Source organism: Callithrix jacchus, chromosome 11 (assembly GCF_049354715.1).
Source record: "Callithrix jacchus isolate 240 chromosome 11, calJac240_pri, whole genome shotgun sequence".
NCBI lineage: Eukaryota > Metazoa > Chordata > Mammalia > Primates > Cebidae > Callithrix > Callithrix jacchus.
Genome location: NC_133512.1, coordinates 86,426,359 through 86,450,466, shown reverse-complemented (window position 1 = coordinate 86,450,466; position 24,108 = coordinate 86,426,359). Strand labels below are relative to the sequence as shown.

Below are 24,108 nucleotides of genomic sequence, written 5' to 3'. Positions count from 1 at the left end.
ATATTTATGACACAGTTTAAGGTGCAGTAGATAGACAGAACGAAGACTGGTCTTTACTGCTGTACCTACATTCCCCCAGAAAGCTACCTTTCTGATTCTCTGTTCAGTTTTCTTTCAAGGCCTACTCAACTTTCCTAAGATGGTGGGTCTATTCTGGATGATTTTTAAAACCTTGGCCCTGAAATATGACTTCCCAGATGAATTATTTATGGTATCATGATTGCCTATTTAGCCTTGTGTGTTCACCCTGTAACCCAAGAATTTTCATTTTCCTCTATCTCACACATAAATTCTTGGTCTCTCAGTCTACTGAAGTGGTCCTAACCATCATAAGCCAGTATGGCCTGGGAACATTGTTGTCATTGCCCAAAAATATTGCATGTCCCTATCACATTTGTTGCCACTGTCGGCTTTCCATGCCTTAGCAGGTTGATCTGCTTCCAACCAGAGGCAGTGAATCTCTTCCTTCTCTCCTTGCAGTGGATACCCATCTCAGAGCATTAAGCTGCTAGATGAAATATGCCAGTATTGCTGCCCAGAGCCAAGGGACTTCACTCATAAAGCTTCTCCCATAATTCTGCTCCTTCCAGTAACCCTGTCTCCTTCCCATTTCCCCCAGACTTCTGGTTACTCACCTCTTCAGAAGTGTTAATCAACAGACTCAGTGTCACGTATTATGTTTCTCTACTAAACTGACACTCTACAACTCTCTTTTTCTTCTTTGTTCAGCTGTGTGTCAGAGATGTCTGAAAATCAAGGATAAAATAGTATATATACACACACATATATATACATACACACATATATATACACACACACATACATATATATGTGTGTATATATAAACCTACATGTATACATGCATGTATCATATATATGTATGTGTGTATGTAGGTATATATGTATATATGCCATGTTAGATGCCATTATCTGTAGAATATGGGTAATTGAATTGGGTGGTAATAAAGATGTGTTAAACAAATAATTCTTTTAAACACAATCAACGTTTATTCAAGAACATTATTTTAAATTTCATTAGTAATAAAGCAAGAAAGTTTGGCTATAGAGCCTCTTCAATATAAAAAGAAGATGGACTTCCTACTCCTATATTCCACTTGAAAGAATAATTTAATTAAAAGGCAAAGCTGGCAGGAACTTTATAATCTGCATGCAATGCAGGATATTATATAATGACCTTCATTTAAAACCCAAATCATTAAAACTAGTAAGTCTAACTGGTGACAAGGGAGATTTCAACATCAGGCCCAACAGCTTAAAAATATGAATAAAAATCATAGCTTAAATGAATCAGTCCATTGAGAACTTACCGCAAAGTAAAATGAGAGAAGAAAAAAGTTACCTAGGCAATGAATCCTTCTGCTACACTATTTTATCTTTTGACATGTGCTTCTTGTGCTTCTTTTTCTCTTTTCTGAATTTCCTCCTCTGTATGACATAAACTGAAATCTATTTCCTAGGAAAAATTATTTGAGACAATTTGGATGCACCAGAGAAAATAATTTTTAGAGGTGGCTAAATCACTTCTCATCCACCCCAACCTTGTTTGTCACATAATCTCCAGAGAAGCAAGCATTTGAAATAATGTGAGGGAGCTGAGGTCCCTTAGAGGAGCACAGAGAATTGACTACTCCCTCATAACAATTCCTGGACATTTTTCAGCAGCAAATCACGAGCTGAAAAGTACGTGTTTAGTTTCTGCAGCACATACCTTTGTTTTGGCATCAACTTTTTTATATGATAGCCACTCAATACAGATTTGATCAGATCAACGATTAGATCAACATTTAAGTAGGAGCAAATTCTTTTCTAGTTGTTGAAAATGTTTCTAAGCTTTGAGCAAAGCAGTATAACTAAATGACATTTTTATAAAAATTATATAATAATATTTTACATTCACAAAATTCTGTTTTCTTACTTTTTATCTCTCATTCTTTGTTTCTGTTCTCTGTTTACTTTTTCACATGAGTTATTATTAATCTAGTTTTCCTCTGTTTCCTAAAGGCCTGAATTCCCAGGCTGCAAACACCACCAACTTACCTTCTTTTTTTTTTTTCTGAGATGGAGTTTCGCTCTTGTGACCCAGGCTGGAGTTCAATGGCACGATCTGAGCTCACTGCAACCTCCGCCTCCTGGGTTCAGTCAATTCTCCTGCCTCAGCCTCCTGAGTAGCTAGGATTACAGGCACGCGCCACCATGCCCAGCTAATTTTTTGTATTTTTAGTAGAGACGGGGGTCTTACCATGTTGACCAAGATGGTCTCAAGCTCTTGACCTCATGATCCACCCGCCTCGGCCTCCCAAAGTGCTGGGATTACTGCCAACGCACCCGGCCCAACTTACCTTCTTTTAGATGACTTTCAGAAGAGAATCAAGGAAGCCCAGAACACACCATCTTCTTTGGAAACATGATGCCAGAGTTACTAGGAGAAAGATGAAAATTAAGTCAAAGTGGTCACTTGATGTTATGTGAAAAAAGTTGTCGTGAGTTTATGACAACACACTTAACAATTGACTATGGTCTCATTCAGAAGTCGAATCTGCACCAAATCAATAGAATAAAAAATAAAACATTTCCTCAACCAGCTAGGTTATTTGCTTATAAGCAAACAACCAGTTGGACTAGTTACTTCAACATGAATTGACTAGACACTCTTGTTAACCAGTAATTTAGTCATTTAATTAGTCAAGCTAATTGCTTAAACAGATTGGACCAAACAAACTGATCTGTTGGTATTTATGTGGCATTAATGTAGTAAAGGCTAATACCATAGAAAGGAAAACCAAGAAAAGAAAAATAGATTTCATACCTGGAGTAAACTATCTTTATCCAGTAATTTTCCTGTTATTTCATTACAGAAAATAAATAGACATTAATTTTAGCAGAAAAAAATTTACTAAGGAGTGTAAAGACCGAGTTCCAGTCTTTGGTCATCTTCTTGGGGTGGTCACATTGGACAAAGGATGTGGGACTTTCTGGTCCTCATTTTCTTTGTCATAAAACCTTTGGGCTAGCTAGATGATTTCATAGGTCTGTTTAATTCTTGCTATCGATAGCCGGATGTAATATTAGATCTGTAATATATGTCCCAAAGGACAATATAAATATGAAGCTAGATAGGTCTTGAAGTCACTAAATTTCAATGAATATGTATTACTAATTAATGATATTGTTATTAGCATTTTATAATGCAGCTAAAAAGGAATATACTTGTAACTATATAAAATGATTACCAAAACTGACTTAATGCTATATAGTACACTAATAGAGTTTCTCTTGTTAAAAGTAATCCCAAAAGTGTTTTTAAGTAATTGATTGGCTTTTCAGTGACCTGATTTACAATAAAATAATTGAAACTTAAATGAAGCTAATAGTGATAACCTTAAAAGACACATAAAATGACAAACAAAAACCTTTGTACTAGTTGGCATTAATTTTATTTTATTTCTTTACATTCAGTTTAATAGCATATTAAAACATGTAATTATGAAACTTTGTATGTTTTTGAAGGAACGGAGTGAAATACTTTTTTCAATAGGCAAACCGATTCTCTTTGGAAAGTAATCTCTGAAATATTTTTCAGTTTTTAAGAATACAAGGAAATGAATTAACTTAGTTGTAGCAATGAACTAATGCTAACATGTCTTGAACTTTTAAGAAGTATTACAGTGCATATTATCCTACTATTTAACTTTGTGAAAATTGGCAAAGATTTATTGGGCAACTTTTATTTATTTAATGAACCACTCACTAACTCAACAAAGATGTACCAACAAAACTATAAGGTATGTATATATACTAGATAAAGCATGGACTTTGGAGATGAATATTCCAGTTCTACTATTTACAAGTTTTAACTTAGTAACTTCTTCCATGAATCTTTTTAAACCTTTCATTAATAATTTCTAACTCATATGCTTGTTTGTGGAGATTTCGAAGAGTAACACAGCAAAGCCAGGATATAATAAATTTTCTTGAACTGAATTATAATTACCTCTATCCTACTATACAATAGATTCTGTAATAGGTGTTTACAATTCACATATGAAACCCCATCTCTGCCCTTAAGGAATCTCAAAATCTAGAGTGTAAGTCTATTTATTTTGAGAATGGGAGAGGATGGGGGCTATACAGTAATGTAAATAAACTAAGAATTACTCTGAAAACCCAGAGACCTGGGCAACTACATTAATTGTGGAGATTAGCAAGTTTCCATCATTTTTACTTAGCTCTTAAAGAAAGAAGGAGAAAATTCATATTAAGGAGCAGGGAGATAAATTATATACAAGAAAAAAAACCAGCATGTTAAAGGCACAGAGTTGTAAAGGGGCTGGAATAAGCAGAAAACTGGTTAGAAATTCCACATAGCAGAGCACAGTGTGTGTGATGGTGAAAGAGATGACACAGATAATTGTTGTTGCCCCTATTGTAAGGATCTTTGTGTGGCGATCTAAAGAACTTGGAATTTACCCTATAATTTAGCCCAAATCCATAAAAGATTTTTTGACATATCAGTTTGCTTTGAGGAATGTTACTCAGGCAGTAGAGTGGAGGATGAATGCAAGTGTGCAAATCCCATGATGAGGCTATGAAAAAGGAAGATTGTTGTATAGACATGGAGCCATCAGCATACAGAAAGTGGGTTAGAATCCTTGGGGAAGGCTGGGATAATCTTGGGAAAATGGAATCAGATTTTTTAAAAGGATCAAACATAGAATTCAATAGAATACCAACATTTCAGGTGACAGATCAAATAAGGCAGATTATTTAGAAAGAAAAATCTAGAGAGAAACGAGGTGGATGGGCTCAAACACTTCCATCCTCTGAGATGGTCCCAGAAGCGTTAAATGGCGTGATGAAGCAAAGCACATTTCTCTGCCCACCTGTGTGCTTATTTACATGATCTGGTTTAGTAACTGTGTTATTGGGAGGTAGGCATAGTAGGTTCAATTGCTGTTGAGAAATAAGAAGCTAAAAATTCTTCAAAGGGTTGTCCAACTTTCACAGTGAAGTGAAAGAAGTGAAACAGGAAAGTACAGCAGCAGGAGGATGGTAACTTGAGTGAGTTATTCTGTGATACACTGTGTTTTCTCCTTAAAGACTGAAGTAGGAGAGAAGGAAATAAAATAATAGGGTACACTTTGGAAACAGGCTTTCCAGAAAGTGTAAAAGGGAGTTTTCTAGACAAAGTAAAATCAATGCTGGGCCCTGTGGAGGTGGAAAACTACATACTCAATACTAGTACTAATTTTTGTTATTTTGTGATTTTCTGCAAATAGGAGCAGAGAATATAAAGTTTGTGCTTTATCAGTTTCACTCCAAGTTGGGGAATTTCATGAATCTAGACTCTCCATAAAAGTTACAACATGAAATGCCTACAAGTGCTTTTTAGCACCCTAAAATTCATGATGCTGGCCAACTAGTGGTATGGGATGTGAGGAGCTGAAAATTTAGAGGTCTCAGATGCTCAGATACTGCAAATTATTATAATGAGAAAGTTTAGGTCCCTCGATTTTTTCAAAAGAAGGTGGAAATGCATATCTTAATATGAAATCTAATTTGAATATAAAATCTAATTTGGAACTATTGACTCTCGAAAACAAAATGAAGCACTGCTTAATAAATAACCAACAGCTCACTGTTGTGTGACTTGTGCTCCAAGTGATTCTCCTTATGAAATACCAAAGTCTACCTAATGTGTGTTAAAGTTGACAATGGTTTATAGTTCCATATGATACACGTAGATGTTTGTCTTACCAGAATAGAGTTTCAACCAAGATTTAGAGGCCATTCAGAAATGATTTAAAGAAGTTTGGCTGATTACTTGGAAGCTGCAACCAAACCTGAATCCACAAGACTGTTGAGGAGTTGGGATGTCATCATAACTTCTGTTACATTTCCCCTATTCTGGTTAATCATATTGACATGGAATGTAGTCCAAGCGCAGTGGTGCAGGCCTGTAATCCGAGCACTTTGGGAGGCTGAGACAGGCAGATCACTTTAGGTCAGGAGTTTGAGACCAGCCTGGCCAACATGGTGAAACTCCGTCTCTACTAAAAATACAAAATCAGCCAGGTGTGGTGGTGGATGCCTGTAGTCCCAGCTACTTGGGAAGCTGAGGCTGGAGAATCGCTTGAACCCAGGAGGTGGAGATTGGGGTGAGTGTAGATTACACCACTTTACTCCAGCCTGGGCGACAGACCGAGACTCTGTCTCAAAAAAGAAACAAACAAAAAAACTTATTTAAGTTCAATCTATATGAAAGAGAACAAGTAACAAATGACATAGGTTACTAGTAGTAAGTAGTAGGAGCTGGGATTTGAGAATCACTTGAACCCAGGAGGTGGAGGTTGCAGTGAGCCGATATCATGCCACTGCACTCCAGCCTGGACAACAGAGCAAGACTTCAAAAAAAAAAAGGAAATGGAATGCCTTCCTCACAGCCTGCACAATAACCCACTTTTGGGATGCCTAGGGAAAAACACATTTTAAAACAATTGAAATATTAGCTTGACACTTCTCAAAACTTTTTCTATATAGGCAATAAAAAGCTGCTTTCTGAATATATTATGTAAGATAACACTGGAATAAGATTAATAAAATATTTTTCTCATCTTCTATATGCATACCATTTGCTGGAAACAGAGGTGTCTAACCACTATCATCTTTCCCTGGTACTTAAAACAGTAAAAAAGCACAGATCAGAACTGAACATTCCCTGACTCTTGTCACTTGCATACAAATGTATTCGGATGACATAGCACTACTTAGAGTAAATCTGGAGCAGAAATAACTCCAGCTTCTGACTGATTTCAGTTTCACTTGTTCCTAGTTTAGAGATAATAGATTAGTATTAAATGGAAATAAGTCAAGGTCATGCTTTTTTGGTCATAAGTGAAATTCATCAGCCTCAGCCTTTTCCCCTATATCTCCTCTGACTTGTGCTGAAACTTTTCCTATTCAGATGAGTTATGTTGGAGAATTTGAGTAGTATTTCTGTAGTAGGCTTCAATATGATATTCACGGTCCTTAGTAAGGAAATTACACTACCTGTCAAATTGATGTTCAAATGCTACCATGCCTTTATGGGACGGCTTTCCTCTCCTTTGATATTATATGTTTCCAATAGAGCAGACAGATTTTTTCAAGTTGAGATGAGACATTCATTATTAACTCAAAAGGTTTTCATTGGCTGATTAGTTTGCTCTCCAGTCAAGTTCTGAACACTCACATTTCTTTTAACCACTTTTGATTCACTAATAATTTCTTTTCTAATAGGCTCAATTTTTCCATCTTTCCATGTCTGGGAAGCATTTATTATTTTCTTACTTAACAGAGAGAATATAGCACTGCCTGACCTTCATCTTCTCTTTATCTGCATGGTGATAATAATTACAGATTGAGGATTTTTGTTTTCTAAGCCACATAAGTGTTTAGCCAAAGACATTATTTGTGATCACAATAACACATGACTATAAATTCCTTTCCAAAACTTGAAGGAAGAGAATGATATAAGTGATAGGAGAGGGGTGTTGTCCTAAGTTATTGAACAGCACAATGCCATGACATCAAGAAGGGTAGCCCAGGCATCCTAGCAGTATCTGGTGGCAGTGTGCTGATGATGCATGTATGAATTATGGTCATCTAAACTGATGCATATGTGTGCTTCATATGGGGCCAGGTCCCGGGACAGAGCACCCAGAAGAACCTCAAGCAACATGTACAGATAAGAAGCACAACTAAGTACAGTGAGTTATAGACCCTATGCCTGGCAAGAATCTCTTTTCTGCTCCCTGGTGACTGTGAACTTGCAAATGTTATTTACATTCTGTGACTCAGTTGCCTACTGTGTATAATGAGAACAACATTTCTCACACAAAGTTGTTACCAGTGTAATAGTGAGAAACAAAGTGTTACTTAAATTCACAAGTATCTCCAGATGCTGCTATCTTCTAAGGGGATAGATTTTTTTTTCCTTCTTAAAATTTGTTCTCCCTTTCCATATTTGTAAAAAGATGAGTCTGAGGACATGTGTGGGAAGGCAAAGAATCTATCAAGTGAGGCCAATAATGCAAAATTGCTGTGCATAATAAATGCAAAATTTGAAATTTCCATGAGGACGAGAGTAATCGGGGATACCAGAAGGGTGAAGAACATAGCAATGGGGTTGGGGAATCTATGGGATATCGTTTAGTAAAAATGACAAAGCCAGAGAAAGAGAGAAATTTGGAGGGCTTTCAGCATCTGAACAAAGTTTGACAAAGGCTTAAGTCAATTTTACTTGACTCGCAAAGACCCAGTTTCATTTGAATTGTGAAAAAAAAGTGTGCTCATACTCAGAGGCCAGACTGCCATAATTTTGCTTTTGACTAGTTCTGTGGCCTTGGGCAAATTTACTAGATTCTCTGTACCTCAGTTTTCTCATCTGTAAAATGAGAAACCACTTTATAATGGAAACCACTTCATAGAATTGTTACAAAAGTTAGTTGAAATAATAGTTGTGAAGGGTTGGGACCTATGTCTGGCACATAGTGTTAGATGTGTAGTGCATTTTCCCAAAGTCTAAATTATTTAATTTAGAATGATACCATCGTGACAGAGGGAAGGGAAGGGAAGGAAGGATGGCAAGGTAGGATGCAAGGGTAGGGGGTTCAGTAGAACAGTCCGGGAAATCTTGACCACAGTGGGTCTGGGTGAACTCAAAAGCTCCTCATCATTTGGCATGAAATGATTGCATCATACCTATATCCCAATGACATAAAATAATTATCAAAGACAATGTGGTCTGAATCTATATCAACATTGTCAATAATAAGTATAAATAATTTGAGCCATATGTATAATTATACCTTTTTGAGCAGCCATATTTAAAAGAGTAAAAATATTACTTTAAAAATATATATTATTTAATCCAATATATAAAAATGTATTATTTCAACATGTGATTAATATAAAAATACTGAGTATAATTTACATTTTTAATATGTCTGTTCTTCAAAATCTGGTATGTATTTTACACTTATTGAACATCTAAATCCAGGCTAGGCTTATTTCAAGTGTTCAGTAGCCACAAGTGGTTATTGGCTACTGTATTGGACAGTACAGAGTTAGATTAAGAAGGAGAAATGAGAAACAAATATCTGTGCCTTCAGGTAGGTGTGTAAAATATGTACTACTGCTAAATCCCTTCCAGTCAACAATGCTTTCAGCCCCTGCATGCTCATCCTCTGGGTACAAAAAGCCTCAAGGGATGCTTTGAAATAAATACGTTTCTATCTCTTAGGGAAGATACAATTCTAAGTTAAGCTCTCCCACTTCACTCTATTTTTCTTCCGGTTTCATATTTATATACGAGTGAGGTGAACTTAATTGAATCATGGAAACATGCACATGTAATGCAGGAGTACAGATGTGATCCTATCTAAATGTGCTGGCAGTTAATCTAGAATTGTTATACAATAATACTTATGTAAAATCTTAGATCTGTTTGCCTACACTTAAGACTGCAGAACAAGCAGAAAAACACAACGCTATCGTCAGAAATTGTATACGCTGGGGAGTAGATATTTAACAAAAGTCTGTCAATTACCATAAGTACAATACAAAGTAAATGCTAAAAATGTTTTAATACAAGTAAGAAAAATATTGTAAGCATATTTAGGTTTGCTTAAGATTATGTGTTGGTAAAACAAGACAATTTATGTCATCCCCAAATATTTGTTATATGATTTTTGCACAAAGCTTTATAATTGGATAAAGCCTTAATACTAATATGTGCCTCTTTAAATTGACCCACAGTTAATCAGAAAAGTCCTTTTGAATTTTTTTGTTTGATGTAAACAACACCAGAATCGGTTCTTAAGTATAAATTATACCTCTTAATTCACATGTGTGATTGTGCATTTATGCAAATTAATTATAGGAAATGTTTAAAAATATTTTATTGTGTTCATCGGAACTTACACAGAATGAAGGCTATGTGGAAGTTATACATCATCTTTTTATTATTAGAACACTTTCTAAGTTTGCTTATAACTGTATTTGTTCACTTGCTGTTTGTTCTTTTCAGTTGTGAAACCAGTGTAGTTCCTGAGAGAATGTCCTTACTTGGGTAAAGCATTTGTGTAACAGTACATAACTTCACAGTAACTGAATGATGAGTAGAATGTTTTTAAACAGTTTAGGCAGAAATTATATTTTAAGGGAACACTGAAATACAAGCATAGGTTATACTACAGAAGATTTGACAGCACCCCAAGTAGCTAATCAATCAAAATGAGAAACAGAAATTTGAAGGGAGTGAGCCACATTATGTCAGAACTACAAGAGTTCTTTCAAGAGAGCTGGTCTAAATTCAAAGGTTAAATAACTGGATTACGTTCTCACAGTTATTGCCAGAATCAAGAATGAAGCTAGATTTTTTACCTAGTTTGTTTAGTGATTTTTCTCAGTGTGTTATTACTGCTCAAAGTGAACTGACAATTTTGAGCAAAGAATTGGTCATCTGAGAAATAGAGAAGAAACAATTGTAAATAGTCTCTTTACAAAATAAATGCAACTCTGTGGACAATGATTGATTCTGTTTATTTCTGTTCTTACGAAAATGTCTGTTAAATAAGATAATGCATCTAAAGCACTTAGCAAAATGCCTGGTACATAGTTCACACCTGGTAAACTATCATTTCTTATCATTGTTAGTCATGCACTGGACTTTTTTTTACATCAGAGAAGTATGAATGATAATACTCATATGCACGAATCTTCAGTCTTGAAGGACAACAGCATATCTATTTGTGAAATAATCTAAAGCACTATAATGGATGTAATTAAACTGTGCCTACCTGAGGCAGTATAAATCATTCAGGTAAATGAACCAATTAAAAAACAATTACCAACACTGTCTGAAATGGAAGATGGAGGGATGGAAAAAGAAGGCCAGTGTGGACTCTGTGAAACTGGTAGGAGGACTCTATTCCTGAAGTTCCAGGGAATGGAATTGACAAGATGGTTTTGATTGTGGCTGTTCTCCGAAGCATTAAAGCATGCATTTCTTAACAAAAAAAAAAAAATTGCTGGCTGGATAGAAAATTGAACTGCATTGAGCAAATGATCATATTTGTGATGGCTCTTCATTTGATACTTTGTTCATTTAGTTTGACATTTACCTGGAACAAATAGTTTTCCTCTGAAAATTGCTGAGTTGAGGCTTTTAATTTAGTAGAAGCCATAATTATGAGTCTGTTTTTAAGGTGAAAAATTTGGTTGAATCACATGGGTAGCCTCAATCGAAGCCGAAATTCTTATTTCAATTAAAATTATTTGATACAGTTGAGGGAAGTTGAACATTTTGTGGTGTTTACTTTATAACAGGCCACCAATTCACTGATTCAAATGGATTTTTCATTTTTCATACATATATTAGCTATTTGCAATGACATAAAACATTCATTCATATGCCAGCAACAAATATATGCAGAAATAACCTGTTATATGCAAGAAAACCAGTTAATATTTTCTCTTAAAAAAGAAGAAAAGCCCAGCCTGGCCAGGTGTTGTGACTTTTGCCTGTAATCCCAGAACTTTGGGAGGCTGAGGTGGGTGGATCACCTGAAGTCAGGAATTTATGACCAGCCTCGCCAACATAGCGAAACCCCCTCTCTACTAAAAACACAAAAATTAGCCAGACGTGGTGGTATGTGCCTGCAATCCCAGCTACTCAGGAGGCTAAGGCAGGAGAATCACTTGAACCCGGGAGGCAGAGGTTGCAATGAGCCAAGATCTTGCCACTTGCACTCCATCCTGGGTGACAGAGTGATATTCCTTTGTCTCAAAAACAAAAACAAGCAAACAAAAACTTCTGTACTTCATTACCGATGCTTAGTTCTAAGGCCCTGTCTTAGTCTGTTTGTGCTGCTATAACAAAATACTCAAGTCTGGGTAATTTATAAACAATGGAAATTTATTTCTCACAGTCCTGGAAGCTAGAAGTCCAAGATCAAGGTGCTGGTGGGTTCGATGTCTGGTCTTCCAAGTGATAACTTGAAATGTTTGATAGCAAACTCAGATGGTAGAAGGGATGGAAAAACAAAATGACACCGACTAGTTCCCTCCTGCCCCTTTTTGTTTGTCTATTTGCTTTTTTGAGATGGAATCTTGCTCTGTTGTCCAGGCTAGAGTGCAGTGGTGCAGTCTTGGCTCATTGCAACCTCCTGTTCCCAACTTCAAGTGATTCTCCTGCCTCAGCCTCCTAAGTAGCTGGGATTATAGGCACATACCACCATGCCCAGGGAATTTTTGTATTTTTAGTAGAGACAGGTTTTGCCATGTTGTCCAGGCCAGCTTCAAACTCCTGACCTCAGGTGATCCTCCTCCCTTGGCCTCCCAAAGTGCTGGGATTATAGGCATGAGCCACTGAGACCAGCCACTCCTGCCCTTTTTAAGAGCACTAATCCATTTATGAAAGTGTCCTCAAGACCTCATCACTTCCCCAAATCCACACTTCTTAGTAGTATACCATTGAGGATTAAGTTGCAGCATAAATTTTGGAAGGACACAAACATTCAAACCGTAGCAAGCCCAGTATTTTTACTTGCACTGTCTCTATTTGTTGACATTGTAGCACTCTGGAATGGACTGCATTGGTGAATGCTAGTCAAATGCCATTTTATGCTAGCAATCTCTTTAAAGTTGATTAGAAAGAAACTCAGAGGTAAGAGGAAAAAGACAGCAATAGAGACGTGTACTGATTCTGCACCTCCTGTGAAATCCTTCTTGAATGATATATATTTTAAGGTGTAATTTACATGTTTGTGAAAATTCAAAGTTAAATAAATAGGGATTTCACAATCCTATTTAAGATCCTCTGAGTCAGTAGGCTATTTTAAAATGCCTTCCACATTTCCCTTAACATTTTTATAAGCAATTTTCATTGTCTTTATTAGTTCCTCCTTATTTAAATTTTTCTTCTTCATTCTTTCTTAAAGACATTTTTAAATGAACTCAATATATCAGCCTTCTTAGTGCAATAATTAATTCTTTGCTTCATCTCATTTATTAGTTATCCAATTTTTTCTTCTGTTTCTGTCTTCCCCCAATACATCTGTTCTACACTTTTAAATTCTTCTTATATCAAGTCAGAATTTTTTTCTTTAAATTTTTTACTTCTTTTTTATTGGTTTTGTTCTTCTATTTATAAATATACTTTCTGTTGGGAGGAGTTTGAGTGAAAATATATGGTAAAACTGACTATTATACTCTAATTTGGGTTATTTTTCTATTATTTTTCACAATGTTTAATACTAAAGTGGTTCTTCTATTCCCTTTATTCTGTGATTTTTCTCACAGACCTCCAAGATGCCTCAGGACACCAATTAACCCTATCTATAACTACGGAGAAAAGACTCATTGATATATTAAGACAGGTTGAGGTTTAATTAAAGATGGCACTTTTTTAAAAGTAAGACTGTCCATTCGCTCCCACTACAATACATAACTTTGTGTTTGTTCCTTATCTTTTAGGAACAAAAAATTCCTTATTTTTTAATATTAGAAGAACACTTACAATTTAATCTTGGAAGAAAAGACAAATATATTTTCAAGTATGCATAGTAATACGAGTGGTAAAATACTGTGAAATGGAGGTTTATGTCAGTTCTTCTGATCATTTTAAATGAGCTTGCACATTCATGTTTTGCAAATAGCTCTTTAAATTAGATAAAATTTGTTCTTATGAATGAAATCACTAATTCTTAAGAAATCTGACTAACACAAGGGGGCAGCATGGTATAGTAGAAAAAGCACTGGGTTTAGAATCAAGAACCTGAGTTCTAGTCTCATCTACTGACAGAGGGAAGGGAAGTAACCTCTTGAACATTTTTTGGGAGGAACTTGAGGAAGAGCTTTAAGCTTTTTCTCTTCATCTCTAAAATTAAGCTTACTAACTGTATAATCTAAAGGGTTTCTTCAAACTCTCAGCTTCTATGTTGAATTTGCCTTTTTTAAATAAATAGTTTTTACAAAGGTAGAAAAGAATTAAAGCAAAGTCCAAATTCACAGTAATAAGATTTAAATTAAATGAACATGTTTTCATCTTTATAATTTGTGAGGGGGTAGAGTGAGCTCCTTCCCCCTCTGCCACCACTTCCCCTACTCCCAAGAGAGAATATTGTGCATTGTGACAGCTGAGCTGACTCTGAGGCAAGGAGGGCTGACTGAAATGATCACAACACCAATGGCAAATCGGAGGTGACTATAAAAACTGTAAAAAGGCTTTGCCTCAGCAACGGCTTAGTTGTATGTTATGCTGAGAGGGCAATTGTGAACTGTTTATTCTCCAAGAGGCTTGCAAGCTGTTGGTAGGGCCATAGGGAACTGTCAAAAAGAGAAACCCATGGGAGATCCCATCATTGCTCATCAGCACAGTCAACTGAAGTCACTGTTGGTGCTGACAGAAAGTTATAAAAGCCACTGTTGGGAAACAGTGAGGAGAACTTCTTTAGGAAACTCCCTTTCATTGGTATTTTTAGACTGAGTGGTGTACTATGCAGGACCTTTCAAAGTTTCTCGTCTGTCCCACCAGCCCAATGTATCCCTTTCATGTGAAGATTCCTTTGCTGAGAGAAGCAACTTTATTTGGTTTCTAATATAGAGCTGGTGGCCATACTGTTTGCCACATGAACTTACGCTACTGATAGTTACCGATTTGATCAGGAGTTAACCATCAACTCAATGAGTCAATCCATAGAATGGCTAGGAACGTATGAGGTGGTTTGAAATTAAGTTCTTTCCAAGAAGAAAGATCATTAATTGGCCAAATCAATAAAAGTCTGCTTCTTTGTAATTTGAACTAGAGATATGGAGAAAATATCAACATGTTAGTAGCAGAAACATAAGCTAAAAGACTCATAGAGAAAAGGCAATGTGTAGTTGCTAGAAGGGAGATGAAGCCATAATTAAGGATAAATTCGAAATCAGTATATGCTGTGAAGTAGAAAACAAGATCATTACAGAGTAAAAGTAATGTATTTAGTTGGTAGGTGCAGAAGAAAAACATACAGATCAACTGAGAGACCACATGAGAAAGAATCATTAATTACCACTGTCAGGGAGGCAACGAGGTAATGCAGTCACTGGTTCAACCTTAGATATGCTACTACCTGAGTGTGTTCTGATTTCAGAGACAACTAACGACAACTAATATAAAGAGTCAACTATGACTCTCTTCCCTGTGTTCTGGTGAAGACTGATTACGTGGCTAAGATTCCTATTCCTGTCTTAATTATTCCCACAAACTTCATTAAAATAAACTGCTTTGTTTGAGCTAACAAAAGTAAATTTGTACAATGCATCAGGACTATAAACTGATCTCAAATGGTGCAAAAGCAAGTTATAAAGTCATGTGAGGTAGCCAAAATCCAATCAGATAGCATTTTAAATATCAGTTAAAGATGTATGGTTGAAGAATGAAATTGTGCAGAATTCTGTCAAGTTCAAAGGTCTTTAAGCTTTTAGTGACGCAGGTTTATAAAGAGCAAAAGAAATGCAAAATCCAATCAAGTGATTAACTTGGTGTTCCAATAATGTGTTATTTTCTTTCGGCTCCAAATCTATTTCTTCCTACGCTTCATGATAATGATACAACCCAAGTAACGTGTTTACTTTGCCAATGGACAAAATGCTAGGCATTATCAATAGAAGGCACTGGAGAGATCCTGCAAGCCTGTAATAAAGGAAGATACTTCCCTTTGTGGCTCTGGTCTTCCATTTTTATTATTCAGTGCAAAATTTCAAGAGCTCCCACAGAAGCAATTTGGCTGTGCCTTCATGTCATGATCTTGCCAACAACCAATTCTGAACTTCTAGCACTTCCTGACCACACCCTGCAGCAACTGTGGGCACTTCTACAGACTGCCTCACATGCACAGCCTCTGGGAATTTCTCTGCAACCAGAAGTCTACATGTTTCCTATACTGGAAGAACTCTGCCTCTCAACCTTGGCAGCAAGAATTCCTAGTCATTAACTTTTTTCATTTGTTTTAGCTTGTTTTGTTTTGTTATTGTCCGTACCCCCTCGGCTCAGAGGTAGTAGTCACTTTTTTGTACTTGCCACTTCTTGCAAGTCCTCTTTTACCTCTCTTATCCATCTTCTACTAATTAACAATTCTTTTCATTAAATTCAAATAACTACCATGGTTATTGCCTCCTGATTGGATCCTGAATGATGGAGCTGCATGTTTTGCTGACTTCTATTAGTACTGAATCAAAGAATTTGGCCTACATGATTATCTCCTTTGAGTAAAAAATTATTAACACAGAAAAATGAAATAGAGTTTAGGATGTCACATCAGAATGGCCAATAAGAATCCACTCAGCATGCCATTCAAAAGCTTAGGTAATTGCCTCTATGAGTGAGAGTGCATATTTTAATCCTGGGAAGACTTAAAAAATAAGAGTAGAAAGGTATCTTAGGTTGGATTCCAGGGAAACAGATTCTGAGATGATTTGTGTGTAAGAGCTTTTTTGGAAGGGGCTCTCCCCAAAAAGAAGAGTTGATGTGGGTGCATCCCCATAAAGGTCTCATAGAATCCACAGGGAGCTTGTGTGCTGAGATGGCCATTCAGTGTTCTTCTATCTTGATAAGGCTTAGGGCAAGTAGTTGTTAGTTTGCACCTCTCCATCAACCAGTTATTTGATATGAGCTGAATTTGGGACTAAAAGTTATCCAGGGAATTTTGAAGCAAATCTCCTTAACAAAGGGCCACTTCCAGAGAGTGATTTGATTGACAGCTTTCCCACTAGCTGTCCACATTACCATTAGCTAGAGAAATGGTCACCACATTTCTAAAGTGGGTTTCTGAACAGCTGTGTTAATTATGTACTGGTACTCAACAATCCACCCCAAAATTTGGTGGCTTAACACAACAACATGGATTTTGACCACAAATTACAATTTGGGCATGGCTCAGTGGGGATAGTCCTTTTTTGTTCCACTCAACATAATTACAATGACTCAAAGACTGGACGTTGAAATTAACTGGAGACTTGCCACTCATGTTTGTTTGTTGATGCTGGTTGTGAACCAGTACCTGGGTTTGGGTTGTCGGCCACCCCGTGTGGCCTGGGCTTCCTCACAACATGGTGGAAACATCATTTCCTCTAAATTCCTTTTTTTCTTCCTTTTTTTTTTTTGTGGCAATTGCAAAATCTTGCTCAGTTTAAGAGCTAGAAAAACAGATTCTGCTGTTTGATGCGGAGTGAGGTGAGACCAGAAATACTGTTGTGATAATTTTTGGAAAATATAATCTGCCACAGCAGCACACCATAGAATCTACTATAAAAAGAAATTTTAAAATAGTATGAATATTTTGTTAGAACGAATTTGTGTATGGTTGATATTTTATTTAGGTCAATATGTAAGGTAATTTTGGCTCTTAACACAAAGACTACAACTCTAATTTCAAATGTAATTGAGCAATTTAGAAAAGATTTTAAGTTGAAATTTTAATGTGTTCCTTTTCAAAAATAGAACTTTTAAGAAAATGTAAATCTCCTTGCATTTTTATGTTTAATTTTTAGATTAACAAAATTGTTTTGGTACTTGGAAAGATCTGGTTAACTAATTTAGTTAAAATGTTTTAAAATAAAAAAGAATCTATACATTTATGAATGCCATTTAAATGTCTGAGAAAATATATGTGTAAATGAGACCAAACATTATTCATTTAAAAAAATTATTAAAATCTGCACAATCACAAATAAAATATTTAGATTGGCAAGCTGAATTTAAGGATTAAGAGAAAACTATAGTTTTTAATGTATAATTTCATTTAATTGAATAACAGCGTTTAGTTTCCCCAATAAAATTCTGAATAGTTTTTTTTTTGCTTGCAAAAATCCACCTTTTAAAATTAATTCACTTATTTTGAGATGGAGTCTTGCTCTGTGGCCCAGGCTGGAGTGCAGTAGCACAATCTTGGCTCACTGCACCTCTGCCCCCTGAGTTCATGCAATTCTCCTGCCTCAGCCTCCAAAGAAGCTGGGATTACAGGCACATGCCATCAGGTCCAGCTAAGTTTTGTATCTTTTTGTTAGAGATGAGGTTTCACCATGTTAGCCATGGCTGGTCTTGAACTCCTGACTTCAAATGATTCACCTGCTTCAGCCAGAGTGTTGGGATTACGGGCATGAGCCACTGTGCCCTGCCTCAAAATCCACCTTTTGGATGTCTCTTCTTTTTCCACAGAGATATTGACTGTAGTTCTCAAATTTTTAATGCAGTATTTGACAGTAATAGGCTTAGAAATTTACAGTTTTAGCACAGATCAAGTCAGCTGTACGGACAGTGCCATGTGCTGAGGATTGTATCTCCCCAAGATTGTCTTCCAAAGCTACTCTTTTTCAGGAGCTTACAATGTGAAACAGACAGCAGAGTTCCTTTTTCATGAAGGCTGGAACAGGGATGTGGTTGATTTGGCCCTGACCAATGCATTTTCACCTCCCTTTTACAGCATATTTTGAAAACCACTGGTTGGTCTAGCAGATCAAGTAATCCAATTTAAAAGCTCAAGGTATCATTAGCAACTTTATTGTCAGTGATCTGACAGACTGATCTACTGATAAACTGGAAGTAATTTTTTTTTAAACTAAGAGACTCCACAGGGTCAGTTCTATAGCTTAGAGCTTTACTGTCAGTGATCTACTGATTAACAGAAAGTATTTTTTTTTTCCTTTTTCTTGAACTAAGAGACTCCATAGGGTCAGTGCTACAGGTTAGAGCTCATGTAACATCCTCTCTTTTAGAAATTTCCTTTAAAACTCTATCGTAGAATTATATGTTCTAAAGAAAATATGATTCAGGTTTCGATGGCTTTTTTTCTGTAAACATTTGTGTCACAGGAGCTTTAGGGCAAAATAGTATTATGTTAAATAAGTTGACTTGAGATATAATTAAAGACCAATAGTTTTCCATCCAGAAAAGATATGAAATATCTCAAAATTGTAGTTCTAGCTTCTAGATTTCATGGTAGATTGGCTAGATAAACAGATTCTAGCTTTGGGATTATTTGGTTTAAAAATGGAAAGGTAAATTCAATTCCAAATCTACATGATAGCATATTTGGGATTATTTAGCAGCAATTAATGTGACAAAATATCTTAAAACTGACTGTGTGGCCCTCAACTGACTAAACTATAACAATTCTTTAGTACTTACCATTGTCATTTGTCAGATTAACATCTCACTCCTAAGTACTATACATCAGTGAAGTCTCAGTGGTGTAATCTTAAAAAAAGAAAAACCAGCATGTTAGTACTAGCATCATGAGACTGCATTATATTAACTTTATATTTTATCGAATAAGGGATTTCAACTTTTTGTCTAGGCTTTATTATTTAAAGGGAATAATGGTTTCATTATAGCATATCTATTACTTTAAAACTTACAAATGAAAGACATTAGAGGCCTCTTGCAGTTGGGCTCTTCAGCAAGCAGCATCTGAGATGGGGATTATAGACTCTGTTTTTAGATATATCTGTAGTTGAAATAAGACCACATGAAATTTATGGCAAGCCCCAGGAGAATGGTGATAATATGGAGCCTTTGGTTTCTGGAGCAAAACCATGATATCTTTAGCATACAAATTACACACCATTTAAAAAAATAGCAGCTGGCATCCTCCTGGGCTCCAGAAGAGAATGAACATATGACCATTAGGCATGCATTTATTATGCAGTCAGAGCTAACTATCATGAACTGGGGTCTGGTAGGCTTCCCAAAAAATAAGGTTCAGTGGGCCCAGCAATACATTGTAAGGAGGAAGTTGTACACCTCAGATCAGGCCAGAGCAGGGTGAGGAGCAGGCTCCTGTCATTACCACCATTGTTCTGGTATCTCTTATTCATATATGTTGCTCATATCTGTGGCTGTACGGAGTCCTGCATGGCCAGCTAGTAGAGGAGGAAAAAGCTAGTGCTTAATATCTTCAGGTAAACTGAAGATGCTCTGCTGCTTAACTCAGGGATGACCTTGAAAGATAGTGGTGAAGAGTATTCTTCCCAGTGGGCAGAACTCTGGGGATGATGCAGTTGATTATCTACTCTGTATGAAAAATGAAATGGCCTGGATGGGATGTCCACAGTCTGTAGTTACTATATTGGTTGGTTTTTCAGGGACCTGGAAGGGGAACGATTGGAAGTTTAAGATCCAGGAGGTCTGGAAAAGAGTTTGGTGGAAAACTGTATGGGAGTGGAAATGAAGTGTAAAATCTTTCCAGAAATTCACATTAGAGTTGTGTGTATTTCATATCTCCATTTCCTCACCTCCCACGTTCTCCTAAACTGACATCACTCAGGCTTTCAAACTCACTATACCAAGGTCACCAACCGTCTCTATCCTGCCAAATCTAAAGTCTATTCTTAGCATTTACTGACTTGATCTCAACAGCATTTCACATTAAAGATTGTCTTTCTACTTCTGAAACAAGTTTTTCATGGGTCTTCTAGGATATTACATTCCCCTGGGTTTCCTTTCATTGTATTGAATGTTTGTTTTCAGTCACTTTTCCAGACTTCTCATATTCCTTTCGTCCTTTAAATGCTGAAACGTCCCAATGCTAAATCCTTGGCCCTCTTTTCTTTATGTATATTCACTCATTAGCCAATCCTATTGAAAGCTGTAATCCTATGGCTTTCAGTGCCACCCACCAGCCTGTTCCCTGAGCCCCAGACTAGTATGTTTAACCATCTGTATGCCACCTCCACTTGGGTGAAAAAAGGGTATGCCTAACTTCAAATGTCCAAACCACAGTGGTAGATTTCCCTCCAAAACCTACTCTCCATGGAGTCATCCTTACTTTTCTTCATGATATATCCCATCTGCTCCATCAGCATCAGATCCTGATATTTATGCTCAAAGCACAGTATAAACTTGACCCCTTCTCACAACCTTAAGCAACCTCCCTAGCTAAGCCTCCTGAAGTACCCTGACAGCTAACTTACTGACATCCAGGGTTACATTCCTGTTATGCTGCAGGTCAGTTGTCAGTACACAACAGAGGTGTCCTAGTGACTTTTTTTTTTTTTAAGACATGAAGTAATGTCATAGATCAAAGCCTACCAGTGTTTCCAATTACATTCGAATAAAGTCCAAACTCCTTGCCATAGATAAAAAGGGACTCTGAGATTTACCCCTGCCTGTGTCTTGGAACCTTTCTCCTATTCTCCCAGCCCATTCCTCTCTTCAGTTATTCTTCTTTGGCTGACTAGCAGTCTCACTATTGCCCAAATGTGTGCTTTTTCCTCCTCTAGGGACACTGTTCTTGCCATTCCTTCTTGCAGAAATCCTTCTTTTCCAGAGTTTTCTCCCTTACATCATTAATGTCTCTAATCTAATTTCACTTTAATAAAAATTGTAGCCAGATGTGGTGGCTCCTGCCAGTAATCCCAGCACTTTAGTAGGCCAAGGTGGGCAGATTGCCTGAGATCAGGAGTTTAAGACCAGCCTGACCAACATGGGGAAACCCTGTCTCTAATAAAAATACAAAATTAGCTGGGTGTGGTGGCACATGCCTGTAATCCCAGCTACTCGGGAGGCTGAAGCAGGAGAATCGCTTGAACCCCGGAGGCGGAGGTTGTGGTGAGCAGAGATTGTACCATTGCACTCCAGCCTGGACAGCAAGAATGAAACTCCATCTAAAAGAAAGAAACTAGGCTGAGCAGATTATTTAAAACACATACACTGTCACCTTCCCCTTAACCTCTACTATTTTTCTTCAAAACACTAACTGTTGTCAGCTGTGCTATAACCTTTCCATTTGTTTATTTTCTCTCTTTCCTTATAAAACACAGACTCCTGAGGCAGACACTTGTTGGTTCCCTGTTTATCTTCAGCACCTAGAACTATGCCTGAAATTCTAAGAAACTTAGATAATATTTGTTCAATGAAAAATAAATTTTGTAATTTCTATCTTACCAACCTTGGAAGATATACAATACTTAACCAATTTTGCAAATGAAGAACAAGAGTCAGGAAGGTTAAGTAATGTGGTAAAAAATCACATTGTTTTATTCAATGTTCTTATATGTTAGCTTAAACAGGAAATTTCTTTTAAACTTTAGCACAGGGAGAAAATGCCTTCTTGGAGAATATAATGAAAGTGATTTTTTTTTAAGTATTATGTTTTCTTTTTGACCCTGGCTTCTAGGAAATTATAGTAATATTTCCATATAAATTACTGCATTACTTTAATTTTTAATTTTTAGGGATATATAGTAGGTGTGTATACTTATGAAGTACATTAGATATTTTGACAGTGTATTTTTGTTGTATTGTTGATTCTTATGCTTTGTGTATTTTATTTCACTGTTTTATGTTTACACATTTAAAAAGTCTTATATAGTTGGGCATGATGGTGTGTGCTTGTACTCCTAGCTATTTGGGAAGCTGAGGTAGGAGGATCACTTAGACCTGGGAGTTCGAGGCTGCAGTGAGCCGTGATTGTGCCACTCACTGCACTCCAGCTTGGGTGACAAAGTGAGACTCTGTCTCAAAAAAATAAAAATAAAAAAGGTGATAAAAAGCCTTATCCTATTCTGCTTATGCTAAAAATATTATTTTAAGCTTTAAAATTTAAGTGAATAAATTTGGCAAATTTGGACAACGTCAAGCCAGAGTAGTTAAGAAAAAATAGACTATTCGGCATGTATTTTTTTGTACTTGCAGGTAAAAGGGTTAGCAAAGTAAAGAGGGAGCAAATGATTTTTAACAGTGTTCGAGATACTTTACAGATTTATCAGAGAAGGAAGAGCTCAGAAAAAAAAGGAACACCAAATAATGAATGAGGGTATGCATATTATTAATAATCCTGCTAAAAAGGCTGATATATTGAGCTCATTTAAAAAAAAAATCTCTTTTTAACAAGAAAAATGAAGAAAGTAACGTGGGCAATTAGCTACTGACATGACCACTGCATATGTAGGTAATGATCAAAAGTGTGTGGGTGGTATGACCAACTGAACCTCCCAAAGGAAGTTGCACTGCTGGGCATGAGACAGTGTCTGGGCATTACTTAAAGCTTCTAGGAAATGCAGGTCAATTATTCGTTTGTTTGAAATATTTTTTATATTTGTTTCCACATAGTTGTTTCACATAGTTATTTTCACAACATGCTTTAAGTTTACTAGAAAATTGTTTGAGTATAAATAATACTTAAAATTTTCAGTCGTTTTAAAAACAATAGCCCATATATAATTAGCAACAGAAATATCCTTTTGGAATTTTCTTTGCCATAAAAAGAATTATTTTTCTATTTAAAATATGCTATCTCTGACCCTCTTAGGAGCAAAATGGTTTATAAGCACATTTACTTAATTTATTACATGATGTGATACCGTGTTGTTACAACATATCATGTCATGTCATCACGTATATCTTTTCATAGAATAATGTATTTTTAATATATTTGGTTTTTATTTATATCGATATAGAAGAATATAAGCTCTATGAATCAAGGGTTGTGTTTCTTTAGGGTTATATCCATGGAATACAACAAATCTTTGATAAGTATTTACAGATGAATGAGTAGTTTATATTTTACATTTTAATGGGAGATTTGCCTACAATAATTACATTACTGAAAGTTTCACAGTTCTCCATAGGTCTCTTACATTCTAGATGCCCTGCAAGCTGAAGCACCAATCATTAACTTATGAAGGATGTTTGCATGTAGAGCAGTGCTGGAAAATTGTGAGAATGTTTCCCTGTGGAGAAAATGGCAGGTTTGTTTACTGTCAAATAAAATACAGAATGTGTTTCCCTCCAAGGAAAATACCAGGCTAGTTTTTTACTGCCATTTTAGATGAGGGCTCCCTGAACTTGTCCCTTATCTGTTACACAACCTACTGTGTGAGCAGGCTTCATCTGGATGCATTTCACTGCCCTATGGGAACTTGGACTTCAAAAACCACAATAAGAAACTGATGATACTCTAGATACTGCTATTACTGTAATAAACTGCCCTTTATCTCTGGTTAGGGTGTCTTGTTTTTCTGCCAGCACCTGTGAAACTGTGATGGATTAACTTGTTCCTTGCACGT

General features: G+C 36.3%; 1 long non-coding RNA gene across 1 annotated transcript; it reads right to left on the bottom strand.

The window, feature by feature from the left end:
- Nucleotides 1–635: 635 nt before the first annotated feature.
- LOC118143867 (uncharacterized) lies at nt 636–19,299 on the bottom strand. Its single transcript, XR_004728362.3, has 3 exons — nt 19,229–19,299; nt 2,361–2,440; nt 636–746 (listed from the first exon to the last, which is right to left on the bottom strand). It is a non-coding gene; the product is annotated as an uncharacterized LOC118143867 (long non-coding RNA).
- Between the last annotated feature and the right edge of the window lie 4,809 nt (nt 19,300–24,108).